Raw genomic sequence first — 25,211 nt, 5'->3', positions numbered from 1 at the left:
TATGGCTTTTTAAAAAATCCAAACTCACCTTTGGTCAGAAACGAAACATGGAAAATTTCTGCAAAGGTGGTTGAGTTTTTTGGAAAGTTTCAAGTGGATTAAAAAACAAAAATGTGTGGAGTTGGTGGGTAAAGAAGAGCGTGCAAATGCAAGTGGGGGAAATGTGCATTGCCCTCATAGATTTGATGAGGCAGATTCATAGTGATAAAAGTGCACTCTTAGCATAAGGGTGATGGTCAATTTGTACAGGTCTGATAAAGCAGACAATTCAGCAGTTCCAGTTTCTAAAAGCTGGAAGGAGATAGCTGCTGTCCACTCTGAGCATCAGCCAGTTTCAATTTGCCTACTGTAGTGTGCTTACACATCTGTTTCACTGGCATAAGCAGAAGCAAACACAACGTGCTGTGACAGAGCTGTGCATTGAACCAAGCCCTATTTACTCCTATGGCAAGAATAAACATGAAAACTGGAATATGCTTCCTGCTCTCCACCCCAGTTTAGTTTCTTCTTTGGGACTTTTATTGTTTTCCCTGTATTTGAACTGCAAATAGAAGGAGATAAAAATATGCTTACAGGAAAGCAAAGCAATGCAAAGAAAAAGCACCTCTAACGTCTTTCATTGAGCCGGTCTGATTCTGATCTCACAGAGTAAATCTGGAGTAACTCTACTCAAGTGAATGAATTCATTCTGGAAAGTCAGAAGTGAGTCCAGTTCTGTATGTTTTGTTTTGCTGGGAAGCAGTAGTAGGGCTTTAAAGCAAGCATTACACCCATTTGTTTAATGAAAACCCTCTTTCTTATACAGTAATCATGGGCACCTTTCCCTTTTAATTGCTTTGAAAGTGCAGAGTATTGGTGAACTGCAGTGGTAATTTTATATCCTGGCTTCATTTGGCCTTGATTACATCAGTAGCAGGTAAGAAGGGAGGGCTGAATAGCATTTCACTGTTTGGTAAAATAATTAACTGCTCTGGCTCAACATTTCAATTAATCCTTTCAGTGCTGCTGGAAAATGCTTGTGCCCGTGAGTCCTAACTACATATTCAGTGGAAGGGCTCTTCCTATTCGCCCTCAGCTGAATTTGTGTAGACTCCCTCATGCAAGCTGAGATAGCGAGTGAGTAAAGAAATGAAGAAAAGGAAAAAAAAGTAATTTGATAGCTATGGAAAACCGAGAAAAAGATGTTTGGAGGCACATCTTGGAAGTAGAGAACAGCATGCTACTTCACATTGCTGTGGCAGAGAAAAGGGCAAGTAAAAGTGTCCTTTTAAAAACCTAGAATTTGCCCACCTAGGCTCAGGCTTGGATCTTACAGGGTTGCTGATGGTCTTGAAATTCCCACAAAACTGCTTCCATTCCCTTGCCCTGGGGCTCGTCAATGCTCACAGCCTGGTGGGACAGGGGGTCAGGTGTGAAGACCCACAGTCTGGTGACTGGTGTGCAAGAAATACAAAAGCAAAGCCCTGAAATCCTCAGCCCCCACCAATCGGTGGTAGCGTACATATGGCTTGACTCATGCAAGGGGCACCATGCAAGGGTATTAATCGCAGACTACTCTCAAATGGACTTGTATCACATGAACCTACTGCTTTCCTTGTCATTGAGGTCCTCCTCCAAGTACTGCTTTGCTTCTTGCTTAGCCAGGGCAGCCCTCCCAGGTCCCCACGTTGCACTGGGGCTTCTGAAAATGCTGGTTGATGCTTTCCCAGCACAAGCCATGCAAGGCAGGAAGGCACTTATCTTTTAGATGACAAGAAGCTTCTCAACACTGCAGAAAGCTTGAAATTGAGGACTGTGGGGCTCAGCTGTCAGCAAAGAAAAAAAATTAGTATTTTTCTGAATCTCGTATTTTTTAACCTATCAATATTTAGGCTTGGCTCATTCTTCTTCAGTTCTGAGGGTTAGTCATATTACATAAATGAACTTACCCAGTAATAATTAGCTGCATTCAAGATAATTAACAAAGGCAGGGCAGAGGAACTAAAACTGCAGTGAAACGAACAGCAGGACTGCAGCACTGAGCCCCATGTCTGCCTGAAGTGAGGGGAAAGTGTTGGAAATCATCTAGGGATTTTATTATGTCTCTGTATGTGACCTTTTTGGAGAATACTTGCTCTGGAGAAGCTGGAACACATGAAAGTTCACAGAGAAAAGTGACATTTGAGTAATTTGTTTTTTGAAAATGGTCTGAAATTAATTTGAGAAGAAATTAGAAAAAAATGAAGTAGTTTGTAAAATATAGGACTTTTGATCCAAAACAGAAACTTCAGCGCAATCTGGCTTCAACTTCTTCCCTCCACAGCAGTCTTGAAGTCATGTAAGAGAATTGTTTGGCCTGTTTATGCTCCATCTATAGTTTATGGAAAGCGCAGCTTATCCAGAATACAGCCCATCCGTTCTCATATGGGAGAGATGAGTCCAGGAGACGGTGTCCATATGGACACTTCATTTTCTTGCCTGATAGTGAAGAACCTTTTTACCAGGAAGATAAAAATTTTGCCAGAAGATGTGGCTCTGAAATCATGATGCTCACGGAGACAGAGCAAGACCAGTTTGGCTGTAGCCTCCCGGTGTGACTTGGAGGGTCTGACCCCATTAACAGCAGTTTGCCATGGGTAAGGTGGGGGAAACCAGCCCCCCACTTCACAGAGCTGCTGCCAGGATCTGTTCGCGGCTCCAGGGATGCAAACAGACCACAGCCACAGATACAGGTCACGCTGCAGACTGAGTATCACACCTGGAATAATGAATATTTGTAACAAACGAGACCACGAGCCACCCTTGGGCTGAAGTGTGTTCTGAAACATTTGCTGGGTGATTTTAAAGAGAGAACAAAGTCAAAACAGTAGAGCATTTGGAGTCGATTTTATTATTTTGTTTTTAACATTGGAGGACTATCCTTCTCCCACTAAATTTTCTGAGTCAATTATTTGCTGCAAACTGTTCGCTCGGCTAATTCCAATACAAGGCAACTTTCATATTGCATTCACAAGAGCGTCAGCCTTGTTTGGAGCCTGTCAGCACAAGGGATTTCTGTTTGTGAACAAAAGTCTTTACACATTCTGGCTCCGAATGTGTGCGCTGTCCTTTCGAAGCCAAAAAGACTGTCTCCCCCTGCCAGTTTGTGTTTCCAAAGTTGCGCTGTGTCCTCTCGTCATCAGCCAAGCTGTGCTGAGCTACCGAACTACGTTTTTGGAATTACAAGGAGAACTCGTCTACAGGGGGAATGAGGACAAACTCCACAAGCCCTGGGCCAAATCCTTCCAGGCAGTACGTGCCTGTGTCCACAAGGAAGGTGCTGCTGTGTGCAGACGCAGAAGGATCTCGGTTACGTTGGGTTTAAGGTGCTGATGTGCTGCTCTGCTTCTGTCACACAGTTTTGCGTTTATTCTGGTGGAAATGAGAGCAGGAATTAACTCGGCTGCTGCCCAGAAACCTTCATTAATCCTCCATGGGTGCTTCTCCCCAGGAAACACAACACCATTTCCAACGGAGCCCGGCACTCCGACACATAATTTCTCAGAGGCACAGAGACATGAGGTCGCCTGTGGTCAGAGACACAAGCTAGGCCCCACATGTTTGATGCATCAATGAGGTGATAGCGTCCACCAACTTCTGGATCAGGTTCACTGAAGCAGAGGAGCAGCAGACCTCATGCTGGCACTGGCCACACAGTACCCAGTTTGGAGATTTGTTTGGTCATTTGCATGACTGTTGAACTGGCTAATAATTTTATATTTCACATAAAGATATATGTGTTGGTATACAAAATCCTGCTTGTAGCATGAGCACTATATATCTTTATATTTTATAGAGCGAATGCTGCAGTTTTCCAGCAGCAGTCAATGAATCTAAATTCTGCTGTTCCTGCGTGACCACTGCAGAAATATCTCTCCTGCATATTTCTTATAAGGGATATAGATGTCAATTGTGTTTCACAAACCAGTGTCCTCAAAAATTCTGCCATCTAGGAGAGCTGAGCACAGGGGGAAGCTTGTGAGGTATGATCTATATGAGATTTAAGTAGGAAAATACCAGAAACGGTTCTAAAAATATTTGGAACCAAGAAGCCTTAGTGAAACTACTCATACACAAAAGGGCATTGAATGTCAGGACAGTGTAGTACGTATTTTTTTCACCAGCAATCTTTTATCAGATAATTAATAAAGAGGCGGACAATATTACTGCTGTTCTGCCCTCCACCTCACATATATGCCCACAATCTCTGCTGACATACAGGTGTTAACCTCAGACTGAAATTATCACAAACAGTGATGTGAAGATAAATCTAATTAGTTTTACAGTGATTTGCTTTGCACATGCCGAAATGAGAACAGTCCCTCGAATCCCTCAAACCCTTTTTCTTCTCTCATGTGCACTGTTTTAGAATGTACCAATGCAGAAAAAATATAGAAATAATTAATCATCTCATTTTCCTCCTCTGTTCTTCTTATTATGTTTGAGAAACTCTAGGCTTCACTGTAGAGATTGGTAGCAATTATAAGGAAGCATAACCTTTGAAATTTAGAGTATTGCTTACACCAAAGTTTCACAAGATATAAGGAGCTTTTGGATTTTTCCCAGTGGAGAGATTCTGGAGATGGCAAAAAGAAACTCACCTCATTCCTATAGCCTAGAAAAGGGCAGAGCAGGTCTTGCGTATTTCTAAATAGGAAACCCTAAAAGAAAAAAGGGATTTATGTATGTATACATGCAACTTACCTGGTGAAGAAGAAACATAGCAGATTTGCAGAAAGGCCACTTGCACAAAGTTTGCACTACCATCACCAGTGCCAACCTGACCATGCTACTCCAAAATGCGGAGATCTCTGACAAATGGTAAAACCCCCATTTTTTTTCTGCCCAGTCACAATTCTCTGCTGGAAATACTCAGCACGTCCATCGGAAAGCAGGTAAACAGGACCACTAGCACGGTGAAACACACTTGCAGAAAATACTGTACCTGACTGCTACACCATGAAACATGAGACCAGGGTCAGGCGAAGAACCCTGTAATGTCTACTGACTGAAATAATCTTGGTCTCTTACTGAACCAGAGAAGGAATGTGGGAAAGCTGGTTCAAGTCCCTGCTCCTCCACAAAGTATCTGTATGGCCTTGGGCAAATCCCTTCTCTGCTCTGTGCCATGGTTGCTCATCTACAAGTAGAATAAAACACACACCAACAACCTCTCTGCACATGAGGGAATAACTACACTGTGGATTCTGAGGTACTTAGGTAGAAGAGGGTAAAGAATTGATTGCTTTTAGACTTGTACTCAAAAACATGAAGATATTATTTTCAGGAAAACACAAACCTGATTTTTGAGACTATTTAGCAAATTAGCTTATTTAGTTTTGGTACGTTTCTAATGAAGTCAGAGGGTGAGTTCGCAAAATCAGTGTGCTTAGAATCTTTGCCTACACAATGGGAAAGGGCTTTCAGCAATCTGGTCTAGTGGAAGGTGTCCCTGTCCATGGCAGGGGCATTGGAATGAGATGATTTTTAAGGTCCCTTCCAACCCAAGCCATTCTATGATTCTACAGTTCTATGAAATCCCACTGTTTCTTGATGTGGAGCTGGTGTGAGACTGGTGGTCCCACACCCTCACTGCCATTCCTGCTGGGAGAGGAGAGCATTCTGTGTGCAGGGGCAGCAGAAGGTGCCCAGCAAGAGAGGTCTTCTGGGGGAGGATGCCAGTCCCATTTCACAAAACCTGTACTAGTTCAGAGGGGTTTCTTCCTGCACTATAACCAATGTCTTACCTTTCGAAACATGAACAAGAAAAAGGATTTCCCACCTTGCTTGTCTGGCTTGTGGTTCAGGTACCACTGGGGTGCAAGAAGGTCCAGATTCAAGTTCTTCAACTCAAGTCTTCCCATCCCAAGTGACTTCTCCCCATGCCATGGAAAAGTACCTCAGCCTCCTCCCATGAAGTTAGAAAGTTAACACGTTTTATTCTGATCCTACATATTTCTGACAGAAAAAGAAAAAAAAGTTTTTTAATAATTCCTTATCAGGTGTCCTTTGCACAGTTGACAGGTTGTCCCTGTTTCCTGCACAATGTGTCAAGAGAAGCACTGAGGATATCTTTTAATGGCAGCTCAGAATTCTTCCCCCAAAGAAACCATTTCCTCAGTGAGCATGAAATGGGGGGAAAACCAACTGGAATGGTATTGGTAACAACTGTCAAAATAATCATAGGCTGTTAGAGTCTGTGAATTGTAATGATGAAGTGATAATCCATGAGATAGAAGGGGTTTGCCCACCTTCTTATCAGGGCTACTTATTTAATGGTGAGAATGCAAACATCCAGGCTTTCCTGCTGGGGTTTTCTTTAGGAATCTCTGAGCGCAGGACTCCCTCAGCAGATCCACGCCCCATGTACATGTACGCTACAGACAGCTGAGTAAAGGGTGTCCTCGGTGGGCAATACCCTAGAAGACCATCCTGGTTGGCATTGGTATCTCATGTAGGGCCATACTGTTCCTCCTGATGCCCATCCTTACTCTGCTCTCAAAGACACAGCTATGAAGCTACGAGATTATGGAGGCCATTAGGCATCAAGATACCAGCGTCCACTGGTGGGGTCAGTTCTGACCCAAGAACTTTTGGTGTGGAAGCAAGCCTCAGAGGTGAAAGGGGATCTATAATGGTTCTCTAATGGCAGGTTTGGGTAGGGTTTTTTTCCTTAAAAAAAGAAGGAAGTAACAAATAAGAGCTGGAAAAAACCTTAACCTCCCTGCCCCCCAATGTGGCTGGTGATAAGCAGAGAAAGCAGATGTGGAAAAGCCTTGCAGAAAACTGAGGAAGATAATGAAAGTTCAGAGAATGAAAAAACACTGTGCTTAAGTGTAACATTTCAACATTAATGCCACTGCCACAAATGAGTTTTGTCATCTCTAAGAATTCAGCAAGAGGTTAGCGATGCCCACATGAATTATAATACTGTAGCTACATGCAAGTAGTGGTTTTTTATTATATAGTCACCTGAATTTAATTTTCTCCTCTTCCTCAATCATCCAGTAGACTGTTCTCTAGGGGGACATTTACATTTTGCCTTTGAATGTACAGGAATTTCAGCAGAGTTTTGCAGCAGAGTTTTTGTTTGTTTCTGGTGGTTGTTTTCTTTTTTTTTTTTTAAGTGTATTAAAATTTCCTATATTGTCCAGTCACTGTGAGGTCTGCAGCTTTTCTGGAGTGATTATAATCTTCAGGGACATTATAAACAGTGGTGCTTTTTAGAATAAACATTTTTCTTTAACCAGGTTCTGCTTTGGAAACCAAGCTGTTCATTTAGGAGTTTATTCCCTAGAAATCACACTTACCAAGGTGTCTGTGCCTTTCTATCAGTTACATAGCAAAGGGTCTCAAGGTGATGTGGATGGAAATGAAAACCCAATTAGGTATATGGATGGACTAATGCAAGAGGAGTTTCTACATTTCGGACTCTGTAGCTATATAGTATATATAGTGTCCTCTCAGACACTAATTGCTAGCCTTCATCAGGTGCTGGGCATTCACTCATGCTTGCTGAAGATAAAACATAGCAATAAATGAAGTTGTCATCACAGCAGTAGTACCCAGGTTCTGGAGAACTGGATTCAGTTACCTGAACCAGCCTAAAATAACCTTGGCAGGGCAGTGTTGCCAAGCTCACCACAATGTTTAAGGTGTTAGAATTCTCTTTGAAATCTCTGGTGTGGTTAGAGGTCTGGGATCTCACGTGTCATGACTATAGGCTGCTTCTAGATGTATGTCTTAACTCCCATTTTTCTCAGGGAAATGTAAAGAGCAGACACACCCTTCTAGGCAATAAAAAATCCATCTTGACAAGCTGAATAAATAGTGATACCCATAGTTAGTGATAGCTAATCTTATTCTGTAAACCCAAAAAAGCAGCCTGTATCTCCAATCAGCTGGTACCCTGTGAGAATGGAAACAAGGTAATGAGAAATGGAAATCTAATTCTCAAATTCTTTTCTTAGCGATTGCACAGAAACCAATCCCTTCAGCTGTCAAACGATCAAGCAGATATCATTTTTGATGCTGCAATGGAAAGTAATGTTTCAGACACTTCCCAGTTCCTTAGAGTCAGCTGTTGAAAGTCTTAATCTGAGTCAGTTTTGCAGCGTTCTGGTGGGCAAGGAAAATACGGTAGGTACCTCCAGTTTACAGCTGAAGAACAAAACCACGGGAGGCTCAACTCCACAAGAGGAACATAGGGCCTATGTGTTGTCCAGGTGTCCCTGGAGGAGCCTTTGTCCAAAATTTAGATTCCTGCCAGCTGTCTGTCTGCTGCCTGTCCTGGAGATGACTTTGGACACCTCAGTCCCTCCTTTAGCATGTAGGAAAAAGAGTTTTCACAGACACCTAATCCCAAGGTGACTTTTCAATTACTATTAATCAGATGTCTCTTATTGACCTATTAGCTTTTTACTAATTTTACTACACTTCTTCCTTACATTTTCTGAGAAAATGGCTTTCACTTTGGCTTTGCAGAGCCATGAGCATTTGTGGAATATTTACATGAAAAACCATGAAACCATTTAGCAAAACAGGATTTTCTGTTAGACTGAAATTTGCTCTCAGTGGAAATGACATGCCACAAATCAAGCTATTTGGCTTATAGGTGAAACAATCTTTCCAATAAATTGCTACAAGTTCACTGGATACAAATCAATTATTATTGTTTTTTTCTGATAAGATAATCATTGGAATCCTTTGTACATTTCATAGGGCTTCTTTTACAAGCCATAAAAGGAACAATTTATTTCACTTCATCATATCTTGCAAATACTTCAGATTTTTGGAAATGGCTCAGTGACTTCTTTATTGACATTGTACAGCATTTCTGGAATCTATTAGTGTATTGTTGGGCTCTTTTCTCATTTTTGCTGACATATACTTAAGCTGAGCTGAGAGCAAGATGTTCCTTTAGGCTGGAAATGAAGCAAAGCAAGTTTGTCCAGATATATTAATGACTATTTTTTTTGATAGAGGAAACACTAGCAGAATAACTGAGTGTTCTACAGTACTCTTCCCTTATTTCTGAAACTAAACCTGAACTACAGCTGTTTGTGAGACTCCCAGTTTGTCTGGGATTGCAGAAATGAGTTGTTCTAGCACCATTTCTAATTTCTCTGGAAGGCAGATGGACTGGAAATCTTGCAAGAAAGCCTCAATATAACAAACTCGGGGTTCTGGGAGGGTTTGCCTATTTATTCAGGAATTTGGTACTTGACCTAAGCCTAAAATCTAAAGGCAGTGAGTGCTCTCCTCATTGAGAGTGGTCAGTTAAACCTGAGCACAGCTCTGAAATTCCAGGGTTCAACCATTCATTTTCCCAATAGCTTCATTTTAGTTACTCTTTATCTCTTGCCAGAACCACAGCAGATGAAGAAAGTAAAATTTCATCATCCTAGCAGTTCAGTGAATACAATTACTGCATTTATCAAGTACCAGATAACTGACACCAAGGCAAACAAACAGGCAAATATGAGTGTGTTGCTGTATCTTTCAGCTCCCTCCTTACACATCTCCCTAGGGGTAGAAAGCTTATGAAAGCTAAAGTGTTCTCACAAGGTTTTCTTTTTAGCTGCTTTAATCGTTCTTTAGAGGGCTCCTTCACCACAGGCTTCTTTGGACACCAATGTTTTGGTGAACTTGTACACCCTTCCTCTGAAACGGAGGTTACTTGATAACCATTTACAACACTCAGTGCATTGATGTACAAGAGCACTGGTCACAGATTTCTGGAAGCGCGTCTTCAGCCAAATCACAAACAAACTCCTGAGCAAACATCTATCAGCCTTTCTCTCTCATAAGCTTCACTTAAAAACCATCTAAGATTGTGAAATGCTGTGTTAAAGCTTACGATTCTGGGCAGAGCCTGCTGCCTTTACGGCACTGACCCGTGCCACAGGTAAGGCTCATTTTTCACTCAGCCCACCTACCTTAGAGCAGAAATGATAGACATGGGCTGATGGGGGCTATCTTGAATTTCTGCATTGGTAGGTCATGTTGATGCTGTACACATTGTACGACACCTCCTCTGGGCAGCAGTATTCTGACTTGAAAGACAAAGCGTTTTTTACATTCAAAGGTGCAGTTTGAAAGTCTTTCTTCTTAAGGGCTTTTTTCTTACAATTGCCTCTCTTGTGACTCATTTCCACCTCTCCAGATGAAATTAATTGTTCTTCAGACACACCTCCTCAGTGTTTGTGGGGGCTGTTTTGTTGGAATCTCCTATGTTTAAAAACAATGCCCTTAAAAAAAGCAAGAGAGAAGTTATTTCTAACACATACGCTGCACTAACAAGTGTAACACAAGAGCCAAAAGGGTGAGGAGGGGTGGCACATGAGTAAGAGTGAGCATTAATGCCTTTATTTTTTGTCAGCCTCCTTACTTTCATTATGAGAGACCCTTATGGAAACTTTTAGCTTTGTATTGTTACGCAGAAAGTAAACCAACCGTCCTTGGGGCCGGATCCTGGGAGCAGTACTGAAGCTGGAAACACACTGAGATGGATAGGAGAGTTTCTCCAGAAATAAAGGAAGCTGCTGAGGTGGAGCGGGAGGGAATGACTTGTTGTCTGTGTCCATGCCTGACAGAAAAAGGATGGGCTTAAAGTGCAAAGATCCAGGTTAAACTTCCTTTTCCTCAGCCTTGGTGAAGCCAGTCACCCAGCAAGGCAATGGTGCTCCCACTGCTTGAGCATTAAACATCGCTGTCATCATCTACCTCATTGCAGCTGTCTCCTTCCAGAGTGGTAAAGTGAAGTGTTTCAGTACCGAGAAAGCAGCTAAAATGTTCCTTTAGGCAGGACATGAGAGAATACTGAGTTTGAAGAGCCTGTTTTGCTGATGCCTGAAGGAAGGCTAGTGAATTCACAGCTACAGACTCGCACCAACTGCACTAAGCTTGTTCTGCTACTTTCAAGAAATTCCTGGGTTTTTTTTCTCAGCCCTATTCTTCCGGATTTGCCTTGCTCCGTTTCTGACTCTGACAGTTCCCTTTAGCTCTTTGCAGCTCCTTCTCCTCTTTTTCTCACTCACCTATCACCTCTGACTGCCTGAAATTTTTAACTCTTGCACTGTCCACTCAACCATACGTTTGTGGGATAAGCCCTACCATCACTGCGAGTGAGTCACCTGCAGACTTTGGCTGCACAGGAGATTGCACCGCACCCCTTAAAAGCCCAAGCACAACAGTATGGCATTCTCCTCCAGGGGGGTGGGTAGGTGGGTGGTGATGGGGGAAGAAGACTTTTTCAGGCTCCTTGGAGAAAACTTGAAAACATAAGCTGAACAAGCTGCTGGAGGAGATGTTCTCCAGCAAAATGATGCGTCTCAGACTACACTGGATCCCTGAGCCAAGACCTGAGAACAGGGTCTCTGGACTGGGAACTCACAGGAGATGGAAATGCATGGCTTACCCTGCTGCCGCTGAGCTGGAGAGCCTCAAGGACCATGGGAGCATGGGAATAGGTCTCTATTTTAGCAGTCACTGGTTGTATTGGCTCCTTGAGGCTGTGGGTAGTTAAGGTTTAAGGAGTGAATGGCTTGTCAGACAGCAGTACAAGAGCCGAGGAAGAAAAAAGCACTCTACAAGGGATTAAAATCTCCTTTGAATGTTTTGGGGTTTTTTTTCTGGAGAAAATTGCTCACAGGCACAGAAAACTAATGGCAGCAGATCCCAAGACAGCATTTGGGGCCAATCACTTAAATACCACTCAGACCTTCCTCAGGCCTTACATTCAGTGAAATGAAGCTTCTCTACACGCACCTGACAGTGAGCCGATACACTGGGGGTCACAGGTGGGATCAAGTGATGAATAAAAACATTAAAAGAGCTTCTTTAAAAGATGCCAACCACCACAAACAATTAAATAAATAGATGTAGTGCTATTATCTCTGCAGAAAAGGCATTTTGTATGGTAGTAATGGCAAATACAAGGAATTAATGCAGGTACTAAAATATCTTTATTTAAAGAGGTCAAGCAGCCAATTCTTAAAGGAGCACTGCCATACAGATTGTGAAAAAAGTCTGCTGTGAGAAGGAAGTGCAAAATTGCATCCTGGAAATGAGAACCACTCTGAAGGAGAAATTCATGGTAATGTAAACTGGAACTTTTCTTCAGAGAAACACTTAAAATGAAACTGTTCCCTTCTCTTTCTTCTTCCCAAGCTGCTGACATGCATAAAAATGTGTGTTTGACTAACAGCTTATTTGGAATGTTTTCTCCTTCCCTAACGAAAATGTGTTATTTCTCTAAACAATATGCCACTTAATACCAACAGAAGTCTCCTCAGCAGATAGGACATAGTTGCAAGGCTTCAACCTGTGCCAGGGTTTGGATCGGGGAAGAAAACCCTGCTAGACTCCAGTATTTACTTATTTAGTGATTCTTTCCAAGGTCATATTTTTAAGCTGTAGGGGAAACCATCCTGAAGAGTAAACTGAGTGACTGGGAAGTTGAAGCACAGAAGCTTGCTGTGACCGAGTTAGTAATGCTCTCTTTAAACAGTGGCCCCACTGAAGAATTGAACTTAAGTGCCTCGGCACAGTAAAGCCCATGTGTTGTCTTTGGGAAGCATTTCCAGCTTAATAGGGACGAAGTTTCCTTTATGCCTGATGCAGCAGCACATTTCGTTTCACAAATTTCCTTTTCCACCCATTTAAGCAATTAACTTGGAATGAATGAGATGCCAGATGAATATTACCGCCTTAAGAATCAATAGCTGCCTCTGAGGTGGCTCTGGAGAAAAGAGGGATCTATATTAGCCAGCTGTGCCTTTTGACATCTTGCCAAAGCCATGCCACCTCAGCAATTACCTCAGAAGCACTGTCCTCATGTCTCCATGTGCCCCGCTTCAGCAGTGACTTGTGCCCTCTTATTTTCCTCCTGCTCTGGCTCATGGGAGAGAAATGGTGACCTTTTGGGATGAAGGAACAGAGTGGAGGTTTTCCAGGCTCTGTGCCTTACTCCTTGCCCAGGAGATGTGCAGTGTGCAGCCTGGGCACTTGCACTCCAGGCATGGGCATGAGTGAAGCTGGTGTTACTCCCAGTGCCACCATATAGCTTACAAGTTCTAGTGGCATCTTCTTATCTGGCAAAGCTGTCCCATGTGTAGTCACCAGCCACTTTGTTGCTTCTCACAGCTGGTGTGAAAAGAAAAGAGTTGAAAAGTCCATTGTGGGTAGATAGAAACCTGTTGTCCCCTGAGATAACACAGATGGACTCCCAGGTGCCCTGTTCAGCTCCCTGTCCTCATACACATCAACTTCTAATTCAATGAGTTGCCCCCTACTTGTCAAAGGAAGAGAGCTGAACAGTGGTCCCCCTCCATGGTGTCTTCTAGCAATAGAGAGGAGCAGAACTGTATAAAGAATGATGTTTCGATGCTAACAGCTCACTTAAGCATGTCTGAAACATGCTGATGAAAACAAGGATAGAGAATTGTTGGCCCTGATAAAGCAATTCTTAGGCAGAGAGCTGGAAACTCTTCTGGATCATCCTTCACTAGAAGTATTGTATGTATCTTCCATCTGTAGGATATTTACTTCTGGAGATGCCTGACCTGGGAAGACAGGATCAAGTTAAACACAAGGCACTTGGAACAAAGGGCTTCACTCCAAGGCACTGTCCCCACCAGCTAGTAAGGGACAGATTGGAAGGAGAAGCTCACTCGCCAGCTGAGTGTTTGCCAGCTGAATAGTTAAGGCCACAAGGCGCTGTGACAACACAATGAATCTCCCCTTGAAATATGTTGGGGTTATTTCCAGCAAGGGTCAGCACTTCCAGGCTGAATTTTCAAATGTGGGTTCTTGCACTGTTCTTGCAAGACATTTGCTTGCCTGCCTCAGGAAGCAGGTACTTATCGCTGTGATATGTGGTCTGCTTGAGCAAAGCCTCGTACACACGGGAAAAGGGATTCAGTGCACTTCTGATCACCCATCTTGTGCAATGGGAACAATTCCCTTCCAGGCTGAAGAATATCACCTTGTTCTTAAAAACGAGGCAAGGTGGTGAATGGGGTCAGGACAGAAGGAAATGTGTGGTAAGACTTAGATGGGGTGGCTTGCTGCTGCATGGTGCTCCAAAGCAGGGCCCAGGATGTACATCGCTGGGCAAGTTCATGCAGATCCCTGTCCCTTTGGGGAAGAAAGCATGGATAATACCACTAGAAATGCTGCCACTGCAACATTGTTGAACGCAGCCTAATTTATGGTGAAATGGGTGGCTCGTTGAGCCCAGGGCTTTTGGATTTAAAAACGATCATACAATAAGTTGCTTAATCCAGGGTGCAGTGATAGAAATGGGAATTGTGTGCATTTTCATTTAAGCATAAATCTATTTTTGCACTGGCTTCTTATTTTGACTTCTTAAGTTTGGCTGTCTGTCAGAAAGCACCACATCCGATCCTGCTAATTCCTTTCTTTAGGTCCTTCCTGTCAGAGAGCTGATGTGGTCTTGCTGAATTCTTGCACAAATTCACTTTGTACAGTTTGGCCCTGTGGTATTGTTAACAAGAAGTTTCCTCCCTAAGAAGGAAAAATAACCCCATATGCCTTAATTTACAAACAGATATGTTGACACCTAAAAGTCTACATTTTGGTTCCTACATGAAAACTGTTCTGGTTCTTGGAGATGTTGGGAACACAGGCTCCTATGAACAGGCTTGACTTCAGGCATATGAGATTGACAAAGCTGACATATTGAACAGGAATAACATTTCATCATAGAAAGTGACAGCCCTGAAACTCCGTGTAAATAACCTTAAAGCCCTTGTTGCTTAAAACAATTCCCTTCACACCGAGTTTTTCTTCTGGTACTGTCTGAAATACCCTTAGTCTGGACTGAATTGTTTTCCCTCTTGAGGTTCAGACTTTTTTTTTTGTTTTCTCTTGGAGGGAACTGTTCCAGCACCAGGGCTGAATAAAATGCAAGTGCGCCAGGTTGGCTTCAGTTTTGTTTTAACAAACACTTCAGTTATGCTTAATTTTGGTTTTTGCTTTGTCACTGTGATTTCTCAAGTGCTTCAAAGCTATAATCATTTGAAACGAGCACTAAAGCAAAGTGATCTAACAGGGATATACAGATGTGTTTATGACAGAAGCAATGTTGTAAAACCAAGACGGGCACAGCACCAGGCAATATCTAGGTTGTACTGGGTGTGAAGATCCTCTCCCGCTTCCCCAGCCTATAAATTATTGCTGCCACATCACTTCTGAGCAAACTCAGCTTGTCCGATCAGGTGTTTAGAAGTTGAAACCTGGCTACCTTTCAGGTTAAAGTATCTTTTGTATCAGTGTATAAAATATTGCTGATTATTATTTTTGTATCCATAAGAAAAGTCAATGCATGCATTATTGTTAAGAACTATGGGTTTAGGAACTAAAAAAAACTAATTTGAGAGGTACAAACCAGAAAACTATTAGAATGAGTATGAAATGATGTCTAGCAGTCTGAGGGCAGGCAGGAGCACAGTTTCATACCCTGTTCAACTACACTTATTATTTAATCGTGGCCTTCTTTTGAGTACAGGTTGCCTGTCTCCCCAGACCCAGCTAAAGTGGGAATTCACTGAAGAGAGCAAATAATATTTGATGATTGGAGTTGTTAGAAAAAAAAGATCTAGTATATGAACCTGTGGGATGTTGATCCTGTCCCATACCACCAAGTCTCCTTTCTTCCACCTCCAGTCTGGACCCCAAAATGCATGGGTGCTGACTTTGCTCTCAGAGATGTTTGCAAACACGTATGCACTTTTCTGGTGCATGATAAATTTTTTTTCCTGAAAACTGCTGCTAATTTGACCCTTTCTCAGGTAGAAATGTCAGGTGATGCTACTCTTCCTACTCAGGAGACTTTCAAAAGCAGCTGTGATGGTGAGGAGGTATCATGGAGGAGAAATGTTTTAATTCAGGGGTCCTCAAACTTTTTAAACAGGGGGCTGGCATGCAGATGAAGTGGGAGGCAGTCATCTGCGGCTGCTTGGTTTCCCCCCCCAACCCCCGGCGGGGGGGGGCGGGGGGGTCTGTAAATACCGGGGGCCGGACTGAGGACCCTGAGAGGCCATATCCGGCCCACGGGCCGTAGTTTGAGGACCCCTGTTTTAATTTATAAACGGCCATGGAATTCTATTTTCAAACCATGGGGATAATGCATCCATGTTATAGGATTCAAACCATGAGGCAATAGCCTTCACTGAAGACCTTAAAAATATGAATGACATTTTTGGCGTTCCCAAATGCGTAGCAAGCTCTTCTTAAATCTTCCATCCTCCCCTTTTTTTGAGAAAGAACTACTGGATACATCTTATTGACAACACAAATAATGCCCTGCTTCTGTTACAGACCATTGGTTTAGAAAGGTATTATCTAATAATAAAATATACAGTCCATTTCTACCAACTGTGTGAGACTGCAAACTGACCAGACAGCTTGTTTTACAAATGTGTAGGTTGATTAACATCTGTGCTAAAGTGTAGTAAACATATAATTTTCGCCATGACTATGAAAACCAGATGTCCACATCTGTATTTCCAATTCTTTCTGAAACTTGTGATCTCCTAGCAGCCATCACTTTACATCTCACAGCTCCTATGATTTATCCAACACAATAGATCTGAGTATCTTCACCCAACAGCACTAACACCTGTTGAAGGAACCTAAACTTTCACATCAGACTTTGTGCTCCAAAAACACTTAATAAAGTTCAGCTGAAACATAAGTCCAGACTTTGGACAGATGGCTCCTTCACATTAAAGTTTATTTTCCAGGAGTTTGCTGTACACTTTCCATGGATACTCAAAAGAGTAATTTCTTGATATTATTATGTTAGTTTGTCAGTAATCTTCAGAATTTCCATCTCACTTGCCAAACCCTGTGAATCCATTTAGCCTCCTGTTGACCTATGTTTGTGAACATTGCAGGGTGAATTTCATCACATTGCAGGGGTTTACTATCCCCTGAATTGCCAGCCATAGTCTCTGGGTTGTCCTATTTTGAAGCTATAAGGTTCACTAACATTAAAAATAAACCAGGCTGAAAAACCTTATAATTAATTTCTTCAAAACTCTTGAGAAACACATCCATCTTCCCAAGTCACTTGATCACAAGATTGCTAGCCAGGATGCTTTTGATAGAAACAGGGATTTTTTCCATTTGAGAATGCTGGGTTGTTAGATTTGAAACTTTCCAAATTATGTTTCAGCTACACTTTTTCCCGGGTTGGGGATGAAATTTCTGACTGAATTATGAGACCAGCCCCTGTCTCCCCATCTTGTTCCAGGACTGCTTATAGCACAAAAGCCGTCAAAGACCTCACTTGCAGTGACAGAGACCAAAGCCTTCAATCTGCCTAATTCAGATCGGGGTGTTAAGCCTAGACCATCTGTGTATCAGGTGACCATCAGCACTTTCTCAATCCTTCCTGTTGAAATCATTCTACTTTCTAAGGTATAACTGAATACTCATTGAGTGGAGATGTACAGACAAAAGGACTGAGGAAGAGAAACGCATGATTTTTTTTTTGGCACCAGATACTGCTGGCTCCTGCTCCAGTGCCAACTTTGGGCTGTATTGCCCTTGCCTGAATGTCTCTTTACATGGCAACTGGAAAAAGAATGGATTCAGATGTTCTCTTGCGTTTATTTATATGGTGATGTGGCATCATGGTACTGTCCGGAGGCACAAGTAGGAGCGCATGGATCTGAGCCATGCTGGTGATTGACATCCCTGAGTAGATGTCTATTCAAACTTGCCGAGACCTTACCTGGATTTCAGAGGATTTGTGAGAAGCAGAGCTAAATGTCAACATAAGATTCATCAGGAATACAAGTCCTCACAGGTAGCTGAGTAGCTGAAGGAACTCAAATAAAAGCAACAAAAATGTAAAGATAGACTGACAAGTTAAGAAAAGAATTGCAAAAGCTGCATTGGCTAGGAGAGAACTGGTGAGGGACATGCTTGTTCTAGTTTATTTGAGGCATGAAACACCAGCTAGCAAAAGATTATTTGAAGATGGAAAAAATTGTAAGGATTTCTTCTTACTGATGGTTCAGACCAAATGCTTACTTCCTACCAAATTGAAGTGTATAGAAACCAAAGAAATAAACAAAATACAGGATAGCTAAGCAACAGAATAAGGGAGGCTATTAGAAGAAAAAAAGTCATATTTCTAAAAAAAGTGAAGCTGTATTCAAATGAGGAAAAGACAAAAATCTCCAATAGATCAAATGTGGAGATGGAAAAACACAAATCTAAAAAGGAGTCTGGGATCAACTTCAAAAGGCATACAAATCTAGTAATAATTAATTACAAAACTATATTATGAATTCCTTGCAGAGATTATGCAGATCAGCAGACTGCGAAGGTGTGAAAGTAGCAGTGAGGAAAGGTAACAGAGTAAAAGAGAAGTGACATTTTATTTTTCATTTTTGTTTACCATAAGGCCATAACAAATACTTCAAGTGTCAAAAATAGAAAATATTAAGAAATATCAGGAGAAAGAAATTGGCAGCATCACAAATTGTTCATCGCAGGGTTCTAAAGAAAGGCAAGTTTGAAATAATGGAACTCCTGGATGTGGTGTGTGATCTCTCATTCTAATAGAGTAACGGAAAATTGTGACAGTTATGGCAATTTTTAATAGAATTCTCCAAGCAGAAACAACACAGGTTAGAAATGTGTGCCAGGCAAGTTGGTAGAGCTTATAATAAAGAATAACATCATGACACATGAATAAATAAAATTTATTCATTTATGGGGGAATAATCCAACCAGGTTTTGTTACAGGAAGATCAACCCCCTGGCGTTCTTTGAAGGAGTCAATGAACATGTAGGCAAGGGGAAACTGATTGATGAAGTCCAACTGGATTTCTTAAATGCAGTCAGCAAAATCTCCCACCAAAGCCTGTTAGAGAACCTCCTGTGAGATAGGTAAGATCTTAGTATACATACCTGCCTAAAATGTAGGAAACAATGAGTAGGAAATAATGGTCCATTCCTCAACATTTTGCCAGTGGGCTTTCAAAGTAATCTTTGCTTGTGCTTGAGCTGTGCGACATAAATGATCTCAATGTCTAGTGAAAAGTACAATGCTTGCTCACCAGCCTAGACAGGACCACTCGGGGTAAAAATGAAAGCTCACTATGAAGATTTGCAGAGGCAATAAATCAGCTCCACAATACTGAAGAAAAAAATGCCAGATGGAATTCAGTGTTGATAAATCAGAGGTAATACACCTAAGAAATCCCCCCCCCCTCAATTAACATATATAATGATACGCTCTTCAGATGTGCTTTTAGATATTACCCTGTAGGAAAGAGATCTTGGAAGGATAGCAGGCAGTTCTATAAAAAGCAACTTGATGTTCAGTAGCAGTAAAAAAAAAACTCTAATCTTTTTGTTTGAATTTAAGAGCTATTTGGAGAGGAATAGAGAACAGAAAGAAAACAAATGTCCTGCTACTTTGCAAATCTCTGGCACAAAACACATCTTGAGTAGTGTGGACTGTTCCAGATTCTCCATCTTAAAAACTTCTACTGTAGTTGCAAGTGGATGTAGACAAACAAGACCTGTGGATGGACATCTCTTATTAGACCAGCTAGTATCAAAAAACCCATAAACACACTGAGCACACAAAACCTCTCCAGATATAAGAAAGGCAGAAAAGAATTGTTGTGATCTAAAAGCCAGTTTAGTATTTCTAGCTATAGAAGTAAATGTACTTCAAAATATCAATTACAGCTACCTAAAACCCTTGTCTTGTCTAATGCAGAGCTAGAAAAGTGATAAAGAAGCTTCCAAGGTATGGCATGGCACCCATACAAGGATGGAATAAACGTCTCTGATTTATAAAATTGAGAGAGATGCGGAGAAGGCAATTAGGAAATGGCAGCTCACTGTCTTTTCTAATTATAAGATTTGAGGAAGTCAGCCATGAAACTAGTAGGCAGCAGGTTTGAAACCAAGAGGAGAAGGCATTTCCTCATACAACACTGTGTTACACAGTGGATCTCTTTGCCACAGGATGTTGTGGAGGCTAAAAGTCTACAAAGCTTCAAAAAGTGACCAGAGCAAATAGTAGAGGAAAAACCAACCAGATATTAACTGCAAGGACAGAAGCCAGTGGCTTAGGAAATCCATAGGCCACAAAGTCATAGAGCTCGAGGAATTTGCATGGAGACACAATTATTTTTTATTTGGTCTTTACGTGCTTCCCTAGGCATCTATTTTCAGCCACTAGTAAGGTGATGGGACGTGTAAGCAAAGTCATTGCCCAGACTCAGTACTGCGTTTTGCATGTTCTCAGTCGCCTGGGCCCAGCAGAATGTATCAAGACCAAGCTCAGGGAAGATCCCTGATTTCACAGGTGGAGCAGAAAGATGACTGAGTTCAGGCACTCTGGTGGTTATGGCATGGAGGGGAGTGGGGAGAAGAGGCAGTAGCCCAGTAGGTTGTGGCCACCTGCATCCTGCTCCAAGCTCAGAGACAACTGCTGCTGTAAGCTAAGGTGTGAAGATGGGCTAGGAAATGATGCTGGTCAGCTTGATACAAGCCGGCCACTTGATGGATCTCCCATGCCTGGGGTTTGGCATGTGGTGAGCTTATGGATGGTCAAGGGACTCCATGCTGACGTGCCTGCTAACAAAACCTGTGGTTTTGAAGAGTGACACACCAGCTCCACTGTCAGACATCTCCCGTAGGAGGGATTTTATGTGTATTCAAGCACTGGTATAAAGCACAAGTGCTCTGGCTTTAGGAGGATATCCTGATTCTCCTAATGATACATATTTTTTTCAGAGAGCATTATTCTTGAATGGAGTCCATTTAAATGAATCTGCAGGTAACGGTTCTGTTCAACTTTTTGACAAATATCTCTAACTCAACATTTAACTCCAAAGGGGCAAGGAAATGAAAATATAGCCCCATTCCTTAATAATTATTAATTTCCTGTCACTATTTTCCTTACTTCAAGAGTTTGGAAAGTTCTAACAATCTTGTAAGGTTGATTAAAGACTAATTTGGAAGCAAGATGGGGGGAGAGAGGTGAAGGAAAGGGACAGAAGGCTATTTCTGAGCACTAAAAATAGTTTCAAATTCCGCCAAGAAATGACAAATTGTTATATACACAGTCAGACACAGAGATGTATATTTTGTTTTAAATTCCAGTTTCAAAATGTACTGCATAAAGAGAAACCACAAATTGAAACTCCATGTGCTCATATTGGCAGCAATGCCAAACTTAGGTTTTTCTCTAAATATAGTCCCCCTCAAACCCTACCTCAACCTTCCTGCACCTCCTGCCCCCTCTTTTATAAGGAAGAACACAGAGTGTTTTGGTTTCTTAGTGACTTGTTAACTTTCCTTTGAGTTACTAGTGGAGGACTAAGCTCTCAGAACCTTACTCAGGTAGCATTTCCATTGGTTTCAATGGGAGGTTTGCCCATGCGGGGACTATAGCATTTTTCCTGGTATTTATATGAAATTAAGGAATGTGTGGCAGGAATGAGGAACAGTCTTGGCAAGAGAAAGAGAAGCAAATGCCATTTTGTAAAGGGATGGAGAGTAGGGAAGGAGGATAATGATGCGAGGAGCACTATGTAAAACTTTACCCCTCTGCCATCTCTGTAATTTCTCCCTTTTAAACAGAAAGGTCTTTGAATTTGAATCAAATACCTAAAGAAAATGAATTCTGAGGACTCAGTCCAGGTCATAGGAAACAAGCCACATCAAACTCCCCCAAATAAATCACCTCTAATTTAAGCAAAACTGTACCAGAAACTACAGACAGACCAGTCCTTTCAGCTTTCAGAAGGGAAGTCAACATCAAAAGAAGAACCCGAAGTAGAAGCCTAGAAATGTAAAATTTTTAGTCTTTTCACACTCAAATCCTCACACTTCTTCCATTTCCTTCTACAGAAGAAGTATGCGATCAAACTTGGGGGAATGACTTAACAGCTCTTATTAAAGGGCAATGTAGTCCTCATATGGATAACTGGAAAATCATTATAAGGACAACTAAGCAGTGACAATCTGTCCCAGTTTGAATGGTGCAGCTTGGAAGTTTTGACTCATGAGATGTTAATTTCTCAGTCTGATTGCATGAAGATGTATAAATAAGAGCACTGATGAGAAAGAGAAGCATCCTGCTGAAAGCTGCGTGGTGTTGAGTTTCCTCCACTTCTATGAGGAGCATGGGAAAATAAGGCTCCTACAATGTTAAGTGATACTGCATGTAGTAGAAGTTGTCCAATATATGCAAAGGAATGCTACTACCTCCATTTCACTTCGGTGTTGAGGTGCGGCACAGAAAAATCAAGTGACTTTACTGTGAGATTCTTGTGTGAGGATGGGTTTGGTCTCTATTTGGTTCACCCGACGAAGGCAGTGGGACCGAGGGCACTCAGTGCTGGGTGTGAAGTGTCAAAATCTGGGTGGTAGAAATGTTGCCATGTTTGACTGTGTGTAGGAAGTTGTGTCTATGTTCAAGTGGCCAACCTGGATGGCCTGGGGCTTGTAGAGACTCTAATCAAAGCAAGACAGGAATCATACCGTGTTATAGGTAATTAGAGTTACTCCTCTGAAGGAAACGAGGTGCTTCCTGTTATTGTCCTCAAACAAGCATCAGGGAAACACTAATTATTTGCAATACCATCAGAAGGAAAACCCCCCAAACCACTGGAACAATATGATGTAGAATAATGTGAATGAATTGTTATGTTTAGTACCTCCAAGAGAAATGCTTTGCTGACAGCTCTCCAAATCACTGCCTGGAAACCACCTGAGCACTGCCTTTTTTCTAGACATCTGTCACCACAGTTATTAGCTAACAACAAGCATAACATGAAAATAATAGTTCTATTTAAGGCAGGAACAATAACTAATTGACTGACATGAAGTTGCATCAATATTGTTATCTCCTGTTGACTTTTTGATAATCCATCAAAGAAGTTTGTGTTTTCCAGGATGGAAAACTCTACCTGTTTCCTAGGAGGAACCTTGCACCAAGAAGTTTTCCCTAATGGCTGCCTAATTTTGTGAATTTAAGTCACAATGCTTTCCAAGCAGTGTTGACATTTCATTACCTATGGGTTTTTTTCTAAGCTTCAGCATCTGCAGAATGCAGGCTGGTATATTTGGTATGGTAGTACAATAACAGCTGGATACCTGAAATTCAGTTCACAGCTCTTCCAGTCTAATTCTGAAGAGCTAGGCTGTAAAAGGTAATTAATCAATGGTGCAAACAGGTGCTTCTTAGGTACCTAATTTACACTGAAACTAATGGGAATTAGGTATCTTTCATGGACTTTTCAAAAATCATGTAGGACTGCAATAGCAACAGAAACTACAAAACAACAATTTTCTGGCCTTTTCTGATGTAAGGCAGTCTTCCCAGAATTGGTCATTTCAATAATGTAAGTTTTTCCCAAACATTAATTTTCCTGAGAGCTCTGCTACTCCCACCCTAGCTGAAAAACCTGCTCATACAAAGCGTGTTAATGCCTTAAGCATTGCTCTTCTGTGTTTGTGGGTTATTGTCAAATACCACTCAAATACTTCATGGACTTTAGAAGCTTTTCTACGTGATGAGAATTCTGACGGTCTAATTCCTGGATGCACAGTCAAGGAGACTTTCTTGCCCTACTAGCACAATTTTCAGAAAGTGACAAGTATCTTTTTAGGGACTTTTTAATACCATCCAAGTCCTTTTGAAAAAACTCTTTGGGAACACGAGGGGGTGTGTGAATATTTTCAAAGTTGTAGTTTGACTAACCCAGCCACTGCTTAGATCATCAAACAGGCATGCATTTGGGACACAGAGGCACTACAGTCCTGGCGTATTCAGCCCAGAATCCTCATGGTTATGTGAATAATTATCCCTTCATACCGGCCTAGAAATCTTGGACAGAATTAGCAATCACAGCAAGGGTGCTAAGAAATAATTTGTACCGTACATCTGTTAGTGTCCCTTAGCCCAGCTGGAACTTACATGCTTTCCTCCCTATCTTGGGTTTCTCAAATTGTGTTGATGTGTATTTAAGCTGCAGGAACATTTGAGGCAGTTAGGCAGGGGGGAGATGCAAACTTCCCTGGTATTTTGATTCCAAACTGTGATCTCTTTAATCAGGATGGGTAAAGCAAGAAAGTGTCAAATGTCATTTGGTCTCCTGTTCTCAGCTTGTCTGGCTAACTCAAGGTGTGGCCGGGGGAGTGTGCGAGGGCAAGGCCATCACAAATGTTGGGGAACTAGTAGACGACTCAGACAAGCATGCTCCAACAGGCATCCCATAAGAGCACCTCATGGGGATGACATTGAAGATATTCCAACTGGATACAACTGACACTGATTTTTTGAACTGTGTCAGCCACAAGCATAGTTTCATGTTTTACTTCATCTTGTCCTTGAGAAGGAGAAATAAAGTCCCAAAGCTATTTTGATGGCTAATTTCTTCTTCATTTTCCTCCTCTTCGCTGTTGCAACCATGGTAGGGGAACTGTCAAGAGTCATTCAAAGACATTAGTCAGAAAGATGTAAGAAGGGGACAGCAGGACAAAGTGCCTCTTATCTGGCCCTGCTTTGGTCAGGAGATTGAACTAGATTTCCTGACCTCCCTTCCAAACTGCAGTAACCAACTGCCCTGTAAGAGTGGGGAAGCCTGGACTTCCAAGCCTATTTTACCATTAAAGACAGTTTTCTTTCTCAGATGCACAGCATTCTGTTTAGTCTCTCGCTTCCCTTATGATCACATCATATTTGTGCTTAACATGCTTTCTCTCATTTACTCTTCCCCCACCTCTCCTTTACTCAAATGCCAGAAAGTCTTCCCACCCCATATATTTTTGTTTTATACCAGAATTATGCAATACAGTTGGGATTTGCTTTGGACTACTTCCAAATACACCCACGCAACTTCTCTAAATGTGATGTGGTTTATCCAAAGATGGACTTGGCAAGCCTGTGTTTCAAAGGGCTACCAATCCAAAATGCTTCAGGAAGAGACTTTAAGACATACAAAAAAACCCACAAAGCAATAAAATATAAGGTTGTGAACAGCTTCTGTATTTAAATGTTTAGAAGAATTGAAGCTGGTAGCTAAAACAACTTGTCTGAAAATGGCTACTTCTCCATCAGCTAACCAGCATCAGTCAGCTTTATGGCAAGTGACTGGATACTCTCAGACTGTGACTATTCAGGG

Source organism: Falco naumanni, chromosome 1, assembly GCF_017639655.2.
Source record: "Falco naumanni isolate bFalNau1 chromosome 1, bFalNau1.pat, whole genome shotgun sequence".
NCBI lineage: Eukaryota > Metazoa > Chordata > Aves > Falconiformes > Falconidae > Falco > Falco naumanni.
Note: the sequence above shows the minus strand (reverse complement) of the source record.